Source organism: Leptonychotes weddellii, chromosome 13 (genome assembly GCF_054177405.1).
Source record: "Leptonychotes weddellii isolate Sample4059 chromosome 13, ASM5417740v2, whole genome shotgun sequence".
Taxonomy (NCBI): domain Eukaryota; kingdom Metazoa; phylum Chordata; class Mammalia; order Carnivora; family Phocidae; genus Leptonychotes; species Leptonychotes weddellii.
This window is the reverse complement of record NC_138381.1, coordinates 49,476,818-49,493,102: the sequence shown is the minus strand read 5'-3', so window position 1 is coordinate 49,493,102 and position 16,285 is coordinate 49,476,818. Positions and strand designations below refer to the sequence as shown.

The 16,285-nt window shown below is 39.5% G+C and overlaps 1 long non-coding RNA gene across 1 annotated transcript in view; it reads right to left on the bottom strand.

Annotated features, from left to right (window-relative positions):
* Positions 1-13,869, bottom strand: part of LOC145716698 (uncharacterized) — a 16,827-nt gene extending 2,958 nt beyond the window's left edge. The window contains exon 1 of the long non-coding RNA XR_014139497.1: positions 13,834-13,869. This is a non-coding gene — a long non-coding RNA (uncharacterized LOC145716698). The remainder of the gene's footprint in view (positions 1-13,833) is intronic.
* Positions 13,870-16,285: the final 2,416 nt, after the last annotated feature.

Genomic DNA, 16,285 nt, shown 5'->3' with positions numbered 1-16,285 from the left:
CCACTGTGTCCCTGGATATAGACTTCTGTTTCAAAAGCCTGGGTGCTCAAAGTGCTTAATTTAACTAGCTTTATCTAAATTAGGTAAGAACTGAGATGCTGGTGATTGTTGAAAGAGCTAAGATTTTACCTGAACCTTAGGCTTAGTCTGAGCCCATTCTGAGCGGAGAACAGGCTCTCTTCTGCATTTGCTGCTATAGATGGTGCAGATAGGAAATACATTGTAGATAAACTGAGGGAGTTCTTTTCCCAGTCTAATCCAGCCCTGTCCAAAACTAAGATGGAGAAGTGGTTGGTGTACTGAGAAAAAAATAACAAATCAATCCAAAAACTTGTGGAATAAAACTATTCCTTTAAGGATAAGGGTGAAATAAAGATATTTTTAGATAAATACAATTTAAAAATTTATTATAAAAAATCTCACAGTAAGTGGATTTTTAAAGTGAGGTAGCTATTTATATATATGTTGATAAGGAAATACATATTCCAAAAAACAATAATATCTAATTTTAGGGGAGAATGGCTAGAACTTAAATATTAGATGCTCATAATGCACACATTGAAAGAAGTGGGATCAGAGTTATAGCATTTAAGGACATATTACTGTTGGTAAGACAATGACGATGCTAATTTTGATGAACTTTAACTATGGCTAAGAACCATTTTTTAAAGGTACAATCATGCAGTGATTCTGTTAAAATATTTAAATCCTTAATTTTTAGAGATACCTATTGAAAAGGTTTCACATGAAATGATATATCTGAAATAGGCCTCAATATCTGGAGATGGGAGGATTGGGGACGTGGGTACAAGTATAGTAAAACAAGATTTGTTGTACATTAATATATATTGACACTGGGTGAGGGGGCAGGGGTACATGGTGGGGATGGAGTTCATTAAGAACAAGCAGTTCTTTTCTACTTCTGTATATGTTTGAAATTTTCCATAATAAAATTGTTTTAAATATACATCTATCTATCTCTATATATATGTATATATAAATGCAATTTCTAACAGGATACATACACACATGCATGCACACATATAACTAAAGATGTGTATGGCAGACACAATGCTTGTATTCAACAAGCCCTATTTCATTTACATTAACTCTTTTAAAAAATCAGACTAGTTTAGTGGATTCATTCAAACATTCATTTATTCAGTAAACATTTAAAAATATTTATAGTTTCTACCATGTGAGAAGAAAATGCTGGGCATTGAATTAAAAGGTAAATGAGACACAGGAAAGTTCTATGGAAGAACTTATAGTTAATGAGGGAGATACACAAATAATTATGATCAAGCACAGTACTAAAAATGACAGAGATAAACAGAGAGATTCCTGGGAGATAGGGGAGGGCACTGCTCCTGTGTGGATTATGGAAAGCTTCCAGAAGGAGGCCTGGGTCTTGTCAGAAGAATAAGCAGGAATTAGCTAAGTGAAGAGAAAACACGAGTGGGTCATTCCAGGTAGGAGGAAAAGTGTGGATAAGGATATCAGACTAGAAACATCAGGGAACAACTTTTGTGTGCAGAGAACTAGATAGAGTCAGTGTTACAGGAACATGAAGTGCAAGGCAAGGAGTGGTGAGATATAATGTAAGACAGCAGGCAGGGACCAAGTCAAATTCATAGGCTATTAAAAGTTTGGATCTTTTATAGACAATGTGGCATTATCCAATGTTTTATGGTTTTCTTTGGAGAAGAATGATATAGTTACATGGTTAGGGCTGCATACTTTACAGATAACTCTGATAACTATGAGGTAAATCGGGGTGACTCTGGCCCACCACCTGCTTTTATAAATAAAGCTTTATTGAAACACAGCCACATCCGTTCATTTACTCACTGTCTATGACTCCTTTCCCATTCTGAAGGCAGAGTTGAGTGGTTGTGAAAGAGATGACATAAAGCAGATGAATATAAATAAGCAGATGAATATGGAAACATGAGACCAGGAGGGCAGTTACAATGCTATTGCAATAGTCCAGGTGAGAGATAATGAGGGTTTGATGAGGGCAAGGGTGATGGCAATGGAGAGTAGTTGGCAAATTTAAGAGATATTTAGAAAATTAAGTCAGCCAAGTTAAGGGTCACTTGTAGACTTCAAGCATAGACTAAGATACCGCCACTAGTGGAGAAAGAGAATATAGGAGAATGTTAAAATGGGAGGAAAGCTGATGAATTCAGTTTTGAATAAAGTGAGTCTAAAATCCCCTACCTCAGCCCACCTGTCACCTCATTCATGAACTTCAGGGTCAGGAAGTTCTGAAGTTTGGGATTGGGATAGGATGGCTGTTGCAGTATGGTAATGAAAAAAAGAGATTATTCAATTTTTTTTTAAGCTATGCCAAAATATCCCTGAGTCAAAAAAAGCTCCATCTCATCCTCATCCCATGTAGCCTATTCCCCTGTAGATCCCAGGCAACATTGGAAACCTCTACTCTGTCAATGAATTGCTGGGTACCCTTGGACTGAACAGTTCCCCATTCATTAACTCTTCCAGAAATGAACTAGAAACCGTTTGGCCCACTGGTGTCTTGGCTTGGTTACTGGTCATTGTCATCCTGGTACCACAGGGATGGTGAGGCCCAGGCCATTGCCTTCTGTGTAAAAAGAGAAAATGTTCTGTAGGAGACAAGAGAGCATGCTCTGGAGTCAGTCATGCTTAGTTTTTTTTCCTCCTTTTTACTTGGGTTTAACTTCTGGCTCTATCATTAACTGGCTTTGCAAAGCTACCTAATCTCTCTGTGGCTCATTTTCCTTGTCTTTAGGATGAGGACAATAACAGCATCTATCTCAGGAGTAAATAAATTTAAGCAAATAACAGCATAGATGTAGAGCTTGGCACAGTCACTCAACATGTGTTTATCAAATGGCTGTTACACTGTGAAGACCACGCTAGGCACTGTGAGTACTGTGAAAATAAAACAGGAGCAGTTTCTGCTCTCATAGGGATAACAGTGTAGCACTAAACAGGTAATTAAACAGACATTAAACAGGTAATCAAACAAATAACTATGAAATAGCAAATTGAGGAAAGTGATATAAAGGAAATGAATCTAGGACCCCTGACAGAGAATAAACAGTGTGTGTGTGCATGTGCAGGTGCACAAATGCTTTGTGTGTGTGTGTGTGTAGTGGGGATGGGTGTTGGACCCACTAAGGTTGGTTAGACAGGAAAAACCTCTCAGAGGAGTAACATTTAAACTTGGGTGACATAGAGGCAGCTGTGTGGAGTGGAAGTGATAACATTTTAGGTAGCCAGAAATGCTATGTGAATGTACTAATCAAGGACTCAAAAATGTTAGAAAATTTGGTATAAATGCTCAGGCCACTAAAAAAAGATTTGTCTATAACTAATGCTAATCTTTTTGTCATGTTGTTCAATAGCAGAACACTTAATCTAGAAGCTTTTGGTCAAATTCAGTCAAAGTGACTGATTACTGTCATTTCAGAAACCTCTGAGTAAAACTCAGGATTTTAAATAGCTAATGAAAGATTTCTACTGTGCACCTTTCTCTTGAGGTTGTATCCAAACTCAAGGGGGTAGGGTATCCAGTTTTCAGACACCAGCTGTTCTCTAGCAGTTACTGAGATGGGACTTTGTCCTTTGCTTGGGGGTCTTGATCCCTGATCCATCATCTTAGATGGCCATGTCTCACCAAGGCCTCTGGTCCCTCTGGAGCCTTTCTTATTCTGACCTCAAGGCCACTGCTGGCTACATGTTCAACACTTCCAGGTGTAAAAATATAAACTGAGACATATTAAATATTTTAAGAGTTTATTTGAGCAAAAACTGACTCCTATCAGGCAGCAATCTAGCAGATAGAAAGAAGGCGTAAAAATGAACAACTTTTATAGGCAGAAAGGAGCAGGAACAAGGAACTTCTAGTAGGCAAAAGAGTGAGTTAGTTTTTGCTGGGTTACTTTCCTTTAGGGGATAGCAGGGGTCTGTCAGGAACATTACCTAACTAGTGCTGATGAGGCAATTGCCGAATGACTGGTTTAAGATCCTGTTACTGGGAAAGCTAAACCTGTAATTAGTCTCAGTTTGGTAACTTGGGGCTTAGCATGAGCGACTCCATTTTGAGCTTGTCTTGTTTTTCACAGGTTCATAAAAGTTCCCTGGGGTTAGGAAGGACCTGGGAGGGGGCCCTAAATTTCATCTACCCAGACAACTCACTCTGTTACTGGTTTTATCCGTCCAGCATTGGCCTGGAAAATTTTCAAGAGGCCAGAGGTCTTTCTGAACTATATATACCCTTGTCAAATGAAGGTCTTGGATTTCTCTGGATTCATCTGGGCTACCAATCATTTCCCTTCTGAGGCCCTACCTCTTCATGGGATGACCAGGGTTGGGACACAGACATGGGACAACAATCTCCTTTTCTGGAGACCCTGCTAAATCCATAGTTTCTTATCTAATCTATTCTTGTAAAACCAAAACCAAAACCAAAACTTGCCCCCAAACCCAGAATGAATTTTCAAACTGGCTATGCTTTTTTTTTCTTTTCTCATCCCAACTCTGTTTATTTTAGAGACTTTATAATTTTAGGGGCCTTGAGGCTAGGACTTAAAAAAAACTTTTCCCCCACTGCTCCAGCAATGAATTGAAAGCCTTGGCTTTCGAGATTTTAGTCTCCACTCTGCATTTCAAGCACTTACTTTAAAATTCAAATGCTAAGAATTTGTTTGTTTATTTTCTGAACTCATTTCAATGTCTTTATAAAGCAATAGGATTCAGGAGCGCCTAGGTGGCTTGGTGGGCTAAGCATCTGACTCTTGACTTCAGCTCAGGTTATGATCTCAGAGTCATGAGACCAAGCCAGAAGAGAGCTCTGTGCTCAGGGGAGAGTCTGCTTGAGATTCTCTCCCTTTCCTCCTGCCCTCCCCTCACTCATGCACGTGCATGGCAGTTCTCTCTCAAATAAATCTTAAAAAAAAAAAATAGGATTCAGCCTAAATGTCTACTATTGTTACCTAAAGTGGTATGAAAAGGAATTACTGACTATGAAAACCATCAATTTCAATTTCAAAATGTTATCATTCTACTTAAGCATTATTAGCTTATTCAAAGAACTTTTAACTGTTTTCTCCTTAGATTTATGTGGTAACATCTCAGTACAGTTGATCGTTGAACAATGGGGATTAGGGGTGCCAACCTCCCTCCTCCACAGTTGAAAATAGGTGTGTAACTTTTGACTTCCCCAAAACTTAACTACTAATAGCCTACTCTTGATCAGAAGCCTCACCATAACATAAACAGTCAATTAACACAGACTTCGTGTGTTATATGCATTATATACTGTATTCTTACAATAAAGTAAGCCAGAGAAGATAAAATGGTATTAAGAAAATCATAGGGACAAGAAAATACATTTACAGTACTCTACTGTAAAAAATCCATGTGTAAGTGGACCCGTGCAGTTCAAATGTGTGTTGTTCAAGGGTCAACGGTATTTCTAACTATCCAACTCTCTCCCCCACTGATAGAAGCCAAGCTGTGAGGTTCATTATCTTCTCTGTCCTCTGTGCACCTACCATCCAGGAAGACTTCAACAACCCAGACACTTCACTCTCAGGATTCTTTCCCTTCCTCTCTGCTGATTTTTCAGCAGTCACTTACAGAGCTGCTCTCAAGACCTTGTTGGCATGCAGAACAGCTCCACCTTAAGCTCAGAAATCCTGCCTTGGTCCTGCCAGCTTTCTTATGCCTTTGCTCTCATGGTGCTAGGCTTTCAACCCCATAAGCTCTAGTCCAGAATGACCTCTTATTTTCCTTCTCCCTTAGAGGGTTCCTTGTGCCTTAATTTCTTTCCCTCCCCAAATTGGATTCCATTGGTTTAGTGGCATTCTCATGTGCTAAAGGAAAAATCCAAAAATCATAAATTTTGAAAAGGTCATATTGGCTTTATGCAGTGATTCATGAGTTGGGCAGCATCCAATCTAGCAGGATGGAAAACTCTGAAGAGGGGGCGCCTGGGTGGCTCTGTCAGTTGAGCAGCTGACTCTTGATTTTGGCTCAGGTCATAATCTCAGGGTCCTAAGATTGAGCCCCATGTGTGTGGGGCTCCCTGCTCAGCAGGGAGTCTGCTTGAGATTCTCTCCCACTCCCTCACCCTTTGTCCCTCCTCCTCCTCATGAGAGCTCTCTCTCTCTTTCAAAAATAAATCCTAAAACAAGAAAAGAAAAGAAAGCCCTGAAGAGTTGTATAAGGTGAGAGACTTTTCTAGACCAAAGTGATCAGGAACAAAGACATTATACTGGGCATTTGCTGATTAGTTAAAGCAGTGTCACTCTTCTTTCATGGAGGAGAGGGAAGTCTTGGAGCCTGGTCAGGTAACTTGTGCTGAGCAGGCAAGTGCTGATTGGTTGATGTAGGCCTACATTTTCTGGGAGAGCCAAGCATAGGCACTTAGGTAAGTTTTGGTCTGCTGACATGGGAACTTACCATGCATGACTCCATTTCAGGCTTACTATAGATATTTTAACACATCTGTACCCTGACTTCATGTAAACCATGCCACCTGACACCTCTGTAGATACATATTTGCAGACCTCAGCTGTGTCTGTGTTCTTCTTTCTGTTTTCCCTGTCTTTTTTTCAACCAGACTCTAAGCTACTTGAGAGCATACCTGTGTCTTATACATTTGAATCTTTAGTATCTGATACTGTTCTTAGTATTGATCCCCTGATCAATAAATGCTTATTGAATAAATGAATGAAGAAAAGAATAATGCCTATTTGTAAAATAAATTGCAACATTTTACATCAATTTACTCATTCTTTAATCATTCATATTGACTAAATACAATAATTCAAAATGATTGAATAGAAAATGTGAAATTATTTTAGATTTAAAACAGTTTTAAGAATTAGGAAAAATTGAGTTAGCATATTTTATAGTTAATTCTAGTTCTCAAAATATTCAATTTTTAGGATATTCTTACCCATATTTCTATTTATTAGAAATATCAGATTGTTACAAACTGTCTTTTAGATCAACTCTATGGCAGTACAATTTACATAAAGTAAAATGCACTCATTATAGGTAAGATGTAACCCATTTCCATCATCCCAAAAACTTCCTTTGTGTTTCTTTTCAGTCCGTCCCAATTCACCTTCCCATGTCCCCAGGCCCCAGATAAACATTGAATTGTTTTCTATCACTATAGCTCTTTAGCCTTTTCCAGAATTTCATATAAATGGAATCATACAGTATGTACTTTGTTATATCTGGCTTCTTTTGCTCAGTATGTTTTTGAGATTTATCATATTGTTGTCTGTTGTCTCTATATGCCACAGTATGTGTGGCCATACAATGTTGATGGATTTAGAGGCTATTTTCACTTTCTGGCTATGATAAATAAAGCTATTGTGAATGTTCATACATAAGTCTGTGTGTGGACATAGTTTTCATTTCTCTTGGGTAGCCATGTAGGAGTGGAATGGATAGAGGAGTCCTAGGGTAAGTATATGTTTAATATTATAAGAAACTGAAACTGTTTTCTGAAGTGGTTGTAACATTTTACATTCCTACCAAAAATGTATGAGAGTTCTAGTTGCTCCATATCTCATCAACATTTGGCATTGCCAGTCTTTTTCATTTTCCCCATTCTCCTAGGTATGTAATGATACTTCACTGTGGTTTAATTTATATTTCTCTGATGACTAATTGTGTTGAGCAGTCTTCATATGCTTATTGGCCATCAGTAATACATTTCTCTTATGAAGCACCTATTTAAACATTTTGACAAGTTTTAGTTGGGTTGTTGTCTTATTGAGTTGCAAGACTTACGAATATCGATGTCAGATATATATATTATAAATATTTTCTCCTAGTCTGTAGCTTGCATTTTTATTTTCTCAGCAGTGGCTTTCAGATAGAAGACAATTTTAATTATGAGGAGGTCCCATTCATCAATTATTTTCTTTTATGATTCATGCTTCTTGTGTCCTATCTAGGAAATTTTTTCCTACTCTAAGGTTGCAAAGGGTATCTCTTCTGTTACAAGCTGATTTTTAAAATAGGTTAGAAAGTAATCAAAGAGTCAACATTTCTATATTTTTAGCTACCATGATCTAAAAAATAATTCTTCTCTGATACCAAAATCCCTGTGTAATGTAGTATGACTCTTCTAATTCTGAACTGAGCCTTTGAATAGAGATGCAGAGCTTTGAACAATTGTTTAAAAAACTAGTGTTTCTTTCTTTTTAGAATATTTATTATTGAAGTATAGTTGACATAGAATGTTAAATTAATTTTAGGTGTACAACACAGTGATTTGACAATTCTGTACATTACTCAGTGCTCCCCACTGTAAGTATAGTCAGGATCTGTTACCATACCTTGTTACAATATTATGATTATATTCCCTATGCCATACTTTTCATCTCTGTGACTTATTTATTTTGTAGCTGAAACTTTGTATCACTCAATTCCCTTCACCTGTTTTGCCCAACCTCCCATCCCTCTTCCCTTTGGTAGCTGCCAGTTTGTTCTCTGTATTTATGAGTCTGTTCCTGTTTTCTGTTATTCTGTTTGTTCATTTGTTTTGTTTTTTAGATTCCACATATATATGAAATCATTTGGCTTTCTCAGTCTGACTTATTTCACTTAGGATAATATCCTCTAGGGCCATGCATGTTGTCACAAATGGCAAGATTTCATTCTTTTTGTATGGCTGAGCAATAAAGTTATTATTTCCAAAGGTCATGATTAAATTTATTCCCAAACATACAGCCCAAGTGAGCCAGATATAAGAAGAGCACCCAACTTCTCAATTTGGACTGTATTGAGGATCTCATCTTTGTCATTATACTTTTCAAAAAATTTGTTATTCTTTATTTTTCTTGTTTTGTTTAAAAAGTCTTTTTTGAATCTCTCAATATGCTATTTTTTCTGTCTTTAGTATCTTTCTTCCTTTCCTTAGCAGGAAACTCTGTCTTGATTTTCTGCCTCTTTTCTTTCCCCTTCTCATATCCCTTTCCTGTCTCTTATTTTTCTCTTCAACTCTTCTTTCCAGACATTTTTTTTGTCATTGATTTTTCCCTTCTGAAATTCACTTAGTGTGGAACTTATCCATTTTATGTATTTATTTTTATTATCATTTTATTTGTGTGTGTGGGGGGGTGGAGAGATGGGAGAGAGGGAGAGAGAGAATCTCAAGCTCAGTGTGGAGCCTGACTTGGGGCTCGATCTCACAACCCTAGATCATGACCTGAGTCAAAGTCAAAGTCGGACACTTAGCCAACTGAGCCACCCAGGTACCCTGACTTAGTGTGGCATTTATGTATAAATAAATTTTTGTATTCCAAATTAGTTGAATAAGATTTATAGTGTCTATTTACAAGTTTGAAGTTGAATATTGAGTTGAATGCTTTGTGCTTTTAAAAAACTAACCAAATTGGTTTTATTTATTTATTTATTTTTTATTCTTATGTTAATCCCCATACATACCAAATTGGTTTTAATTTGAATGTTCTCCTCAACTGATTCACTGATTCTCCCTCTCCTGTCATCTAGTAAAAACAACTTTTTTTCTGTGTGTGACTTGGGACAACTTGTTTGTACAAAAATAGACATGGATACATAGCTCTTTGGTAGGAAAAAAAAAGTCTTCAACAATGCTAGATTCTTTTTTTCCATGAAAAAATTAATTGTGCATAAGCACACTATAAAATTTTAACTGTTCTAATTTACTTTTTCCAACAGAGAAGTTTTGCTGATGTTTCCTTTCAGAAAATATGGCTATGTCATAGTCTCTTTTAAAGCATCGCACACGACTCATAAACTGCTTCCATAAAATGCAAACCTACAGAGACACTGTCCTGTATTCTTTGAGCCTGTAACATTCTTTAAAATTTCCCATTTCTTTTCTTACAGCAGTATAGTCATTAATTTTATTTTCCCTTCCCTTTTATTCTATCCTCTATCTTCATTTTTTTTTCCAATTTGTGCCATTTCTCTCTCTAGATGTATTTTTACCTCGCTTTCTTTAAGTCTTTACAGATTGGATAACACAGATTAGTTTTTCAATGTCTTCTGCCTCATTTGGTTTTTCTTTTTTCATGTCCATGTCACATTCTCTCATTCCTTTTTTTATATTTCTGCTTAATTCACCTCTATGGCCTTCCCTAGGCCCAATTCAACAACTTCTAGCAGTCCTTAGAAGAAAAGAATTCTTTTCTAGCACTTCATTTCTGTAATCATTTGAAACCTACAAGTCAAGACATTTGGAAAAAACTATGTTTCAATGCTTCATAATGAAAATTCTTCTTTTCAATCTATTTCAACTGTTCTCAGAGATACTAAAAATTATTTGAAATTATAGTTGGTTGAATAATGCATTAAAATGAGTATGGAGAGTGAAGAATCAGGGTATGTCTGGAGCCAGGGTGAGCTGCAAATAATGCAAACAGTGGGAATATCTCAAGATGGGTTTTCAAATTTTTTCTATTTTTTTAAGCTCTAAAGACTGAGTAGAATAAATTAATGTTAGAAGGAATAGATGAGAACTTGGGGGAAGTCTGAGAGTTATAGCTCTAATCTGTCTATTGTAGTTTCTTTGGAGTTTCTAATTTAATGTTTATATATCACATAAATCACTACTTCATAGTGTTACCATGTTCATTTTTGTATAAAATATTCTCCCAAGTTTCCAAGTAAAATAGTTGATTCTATTAGGTGACTCTTTTTCTTCTGTGCCTCCCAGTTCATCTAGCTCCTTGTTCAAATATCTATAAGTAGAAGTGCCCAGTTTGATAACTTCAGCATGAGAGTAAGAAAGTTGGGGTGTCTAGTCCAACTTGTTCACTGTCTTGTTTCCTATCAGAATTCCTATCATTGACTGGAAATAACGGTGTTAGAATGAGGTAGATGGTGGTAGTGGAGGTGGTGGCTGCCTCTCTGATAGACGGCTATTTCAAAATGCAGTGGATTGTTTGACTAAAGAATGAGTTGCCTTGGGGCACCTGGGTGGCTCCATCAGTTGTGTCTGCCTTCTGCTCAGGTCATGATCCCAGGGTCCTGGGATCCAGCCCCACATCGGGCTCCCTGCTCAGCAGAGAGCCTGCTTCTCCCTCTCCCCACAGCTCCCCCTGCTTGCACTCTCTTGCTCTCTCTCTCTCTCTCTAATAAATAAATAAAATCTTAAAAAAAAAAGAATGAGTTGCCTTGAGTAGAGGTGTTTAAACAGAGACAATGAGACTATATTGAGAACTTAAGCCATAGTTGTTGAATAAGACTGGATCTATCAAAGAATCTGGCTTTTATGGTAGAATAAAAGGAAACTTTTATTTTCCTATGAGACAGTCTGTTTTTAAATTTATCACTTACACTAAGATATAAGAAAATCTAGTAGTATTATTAGGTATTTAAATTAATTCAACAGAATAATAACTCCAGTAGTAGCAAAAATTGGAGATAATATTCTTGAATATAAAATTTACTGATGAAATAATTGTAAATAAAAAATGTAGTAGAGTGCTTGAGTTTTACTGGGAATAATATTAATTGCCCTTTCTAAAATATAAACAAGCAAAAACTGGGTTAGGAGTATATTGTCCTCTGGCTAGGTAGCAATGTGGTGTTGGGTAGAGAAAATGAAGAGTTCACTGGAGAAAGAAGGGCAGAGAAGAGCTGAGGATGGGCTGAGGAGTTTTTTCTTCTGTCCTTGACCTGTTGCATTGGTTTTCACTGGATCATATTACCCGCTACTGCCACAGCAAACTAATCAAGGATGCTCTTGGGACCATTTTCAGGCATTCTTTATTTCTATTACTTTCTTGGGTTCTGTGTAGCTTGGAAGTCTATGGGAATATATCTGCATTCCTTCCTTATTTAACATTTACAAAGACATGCTCTGAGGTTGGAGGTGGCATAAATAGTTTCTCTCTTTTTAAATGCTGATACATCTAATACCTTGCTACTCAAAATATATCTTATGGACCAGCAGCACTCTGCAGCCTGGAAATTACGTGGGAGCTTGTTAGAAATGCAGAATCTCAGAATCTCTCCCCACCCTGATCTACTGAATCATAATCTGCATTTTAAGGAGATCTTCATGGGATTTATATACACATTAATATTTGAGAAGTACTGATTTAACATATTAGTTTGCATTCCTGTAGGGTGTCATCTATTTCCAATGTGTCAGCAATTTCCTGGAATGGGTTTAATTGGGGCTGTGCTCTCTTAATTAATCTGTTAATACATTATCACATTTAATCCCCACAACAAACCTTCACAATACCTTCATCCTTATATTGCAGATGAGAAAATTAAGTAACTTATCCAAGGTCACACAGCTAGTAAATGGTGGACTTGAGTCTGACTCGTTCTCAAATCTTTTCTCTTTTCTTACACCACACTGATTTTTCTTGAACTTAATCATGAATAATTGTTTATGCATTAAGAGAATAAAGCCCATTAAAAAATAAGTTATAAAGAGACCTTTTAAAGAGGCCTTTCAATCATTCAAAGATTATCTCAGAGTGTATCACACTTCTGGTGATAAAGCAAAGAAGACAGAATGAAGTGCCCTTGGTCCCTGGTTTCTGGTGTAATTTGGGGGAAGTGAAAGGACTGCATCTTGTCACGCACATACCTTATCCTGCCCATCAGCTGACTTGCATCTTGTTGCTGCTGAGGCAGGTTCCATCTGTTTAAGCCTGTGTTGAGCCAGATGCAAAGGGTAGCACTGATTGTATTATGTTGAGGCTGCCCATATGCCTTCATGCAAACTGCAGTTCAAGAGCTGTAAAACAGTTTGCATTCTAAATCTATCCAATGGCTTTGAACACAACCAGTGTCAGTAAGGCTATTTGAATGCTTTATATTTGGCAAAAGAGTGTAGAACTTATGGCCACCAACCAAATTATTAAGAAATATTGTATTTTCAGGATAGCTATACTGTCTGGGGAGAGGTGCAAGAAACCCCATAAAACACTGGAAATGACCCAGATCACCCTTTGTTCTTGGAAAACCCCTTTCAGCTGCAAAAATAGAGAATAAAACCCAAAGCAACTGACATGTGCTTCGAGGCTGGAGGATCCTGTGTCTCATTAGCTCTGGGGTTATAACCCAGATGGACTTGTTTCAAGCTGGGTAACATCTAGTCTGGGCTATGCACACTATACAAACATTTCTTGGGGGAGCTAGATAATGATTTAAAAATGATCAGTGAATTAGAAGCATGAAATGAGTGTGGGGCATGTACCAGTAACTTTAGAACTCGGTGTGTATGGGGGGGCCCAGTTTCCAGTCAGATGAAAATAGGGGAAGCTCTAATGTTTCTTGATCAGTCTCAGGGCTATTCTCATACTTGAAGGGGACTGTTGGCTCAACCTTTTATGGAGTGTGTGAGTTTCTCAGTGAAGACATACCTCACTGAGGTCTTTTTCTTGTGCATTGGCCAACCCTGCTTTCTCTAAAATGATGACCTTGAGAAGCTCCAAGTTTAGGAGCTTTCAGAGCCGGATTGGCCGCCTGGGGGCGGGGCCTGATAGGGGCGCCCTCCTCACGTGCTCCAGTCACCCTGTCCTTCCCTCTAGCTCTCTTTCTGACGTTAGCAGAAGACTGAGACTCAGAGTGAGAGAGGAGTAATGGACCCCAAGGGCCCATTAACTTGGAGGCCCCACCCCTTTATTCAGAGTCACCCAACCCGGAGAACTCAGAGTCATCCTCAAGAGTAAAGTTCTTTGAGTTATATATATATATATAAAGGGCAAACCCATTCTAAATGTCAGTCCAATATCCACGGGGGCGAGAGACAGCGGGTAATTAGAAGCAATTAGTTGTCCCCCTGCCGGGAAGCCGGGCAATTACCTTTTTCTCTCTTCCTCTTCCGTCCTTCCTTCTCCCGTGGAAGCGATAGAAGTGTTTTGCTCCCTAAGCAGCAGTGTACGCTGAGCTGGCACCGGAATGAGGGATGAACTGAGCAGGATTCGGTCTCTTCCTCCCGCCGCCGCGGTAGCCGCGGGCAGAGCAGTGCATTGTGGAGGCTGAGCGCGCCGCTGCTGCTGGAGCTGCTGTCCCGGGATCGCGCGGCGGGGAGCTGTCCGAGGTGCTGACCGTCCCTGCCGGCGCCCTGCGCGCCCATCTGCTCCCATCAGACCCCTCCAAGTTCTGGCCTTTCTCCCTCCCCTCCGTCTGCCTGCCTGTCCTCCTCACCTAGGGACGTAGCGGCTGGAGGAAATCATGGTGTTCGCTCCAGGTATACCTGCACCTTGCTTTTTCACCAGGTGTCCAGGCGGGGAGCGGGGAAGAGAAGGGAGAGCATAGGAAGAAACGGCCTTTACCTTGCCTCCCATCTGCGCGTTTTGGAGTTACTGTCTGTAAGCTAGGGGCGGGAGAGTGCCTCTGTGCGGAGTCTTCGCCCCTCTCCCCAGTCCCGTCTCATCTGTCTTCTAACCATCCCCAGCCGTAGTCCCGCCGCTGCTCTGGCCTCCTGGTTCCTCCACATCCCATCGGAGCTCAGGCACTTTAAGAACTGGGACCTCTGCCAGACGCACAGGCGCCTACGTGGGTGGGAGGGTGGAGAGATCCGGCCAGGAGTCGTGGGCTTCGGGATACTTCGGTGGGAATCCTCTTCTCTGCCACTTACCCCTCTGCAAAAGTGGCAAAGTGACCCGGTTCCTCTCGATGTCCTGAGGAAAGAAGTGGGTGAAGCCCACGGGAGTGGGCCGAAGGGCAGAGGAGCATTACTCCTCAAGGAATTAGACCTGAAACTCTGGCAGGAGGCTGCAGCGCAGAGGCTGCTACTGCGGCGCCGCTGGAGGCTGCAGCGTCTTTTTGGAGCTGGCGGTGAAGGACTTTGGTCCCTTTGCTGCTATCTGTGGCTACAAGTTGGCGAAGAGTCCGATTTGTCTGCGGTAGACCAGCTTACTGGTGTGTGCATGTGTGTGTAGTTGAGTAATGGGTGTGTAAGTTGAGCAGCGGGGGAAGCATGGTCATTGTTCACCTACGAAGCTGTCTCTAGGGATAGATACAAGGTCTTTCTCTCAAATTCCAGGCTCTGCTTTCATTAAAGACTGCTGTGGGAAAAAGGGGAGTATGGAAAAGAGTAACGGGACTAAAACTCTAAGTTTGTGATGGTTCTTTCACTTGAAAGGTTTGTTTGCATTTGCTGTAGCCATTGGACCTCAGATAGCTGGGGAAGAAAAGTATAATGCAATTTTAAAAGGGAAGAATTGAGTCTGGGTTTCAAAAATTCAAATAGCAGAACTTGAGAAGGGGAAGTTCCCCCTACCCCCCCCCCCAAACAGGATGTTAGCTGAGGAGGTGGGAGTGAGTTTCTGTTGGTTCTGACACTCACCACAGGCAGTGACTCAGAGGAAAGTCCAGAGGCCCTTCTGCTGACTATCCCAAATAATTCAAGCGGGGAAGTCGTTCTGTACAGTGAAAGATATTCAATCAGCACAGGATCTGTGAAGCTGAAAAACAATAGTTCTTCGTTGCATTTATAAACCTCTTACCACTTTATAAAGCACTTTTATGCCATTATTTCATTTGATTTTCAAATTACCCTCTGAGGTAAGCAATATCATTTCTCATTTACCAGCCCCAGAGGGGCTGCTTTCAGATAGTCTTTCCAGCCTCAGCTGGAGTTTTCTGAGTCCTCTGATTATCTCAGAACCTATCTTTTTGACAAAATGCCTTTTCCGTTTCAGGGGTAGCTGCTTTTTGGTCCAGGGTCAGACGTAGCCAAAGGGAAATGTCCTCCCACTTCTGAGGTGAGGATGGGCTAGTGTGGTCCAGAGTTAGGGTTGTTGAGTGAAGTTAACTAGGCATTTTCTAAAGGCATGATTGTGGGTGAAAGACTGTGTAATGAACGAGTAATTCCTGGGGAGGACTGAACTGTCTAAAGCAGACTAGTGCTTGGTCAGGGCTTTACTTTTCCATTTTTCTTCTAAGTTTCATATTAGTTTTTTTTTTCCCCCTGCAGGGAAAGTAGAAGTTATTCATAACTGTCAGAGATGGTATAAATTGACCTGGATAGGATATATTACAGAAACCTGTCAGGAAACACTTTTTGGGTCATTTCTTCAATTTTGAGTTTCTCTTAAAAATTATAAGCATTTTGGGGCAATAAGAATAGGGTGCTAAAAATATTGTGTCAACTTACCTTTTCATTTACTGATCACATGCCTTCCAACTCATATAGTGATTTTATTCTGAAAGAATATCAGAACAATGAATTGTTTTTGAACTCTGCCAGATTTTCATCATTACAGCCTCATTTCCAGGACTATTGCTTTTCTGAATCTCTATAATTAGG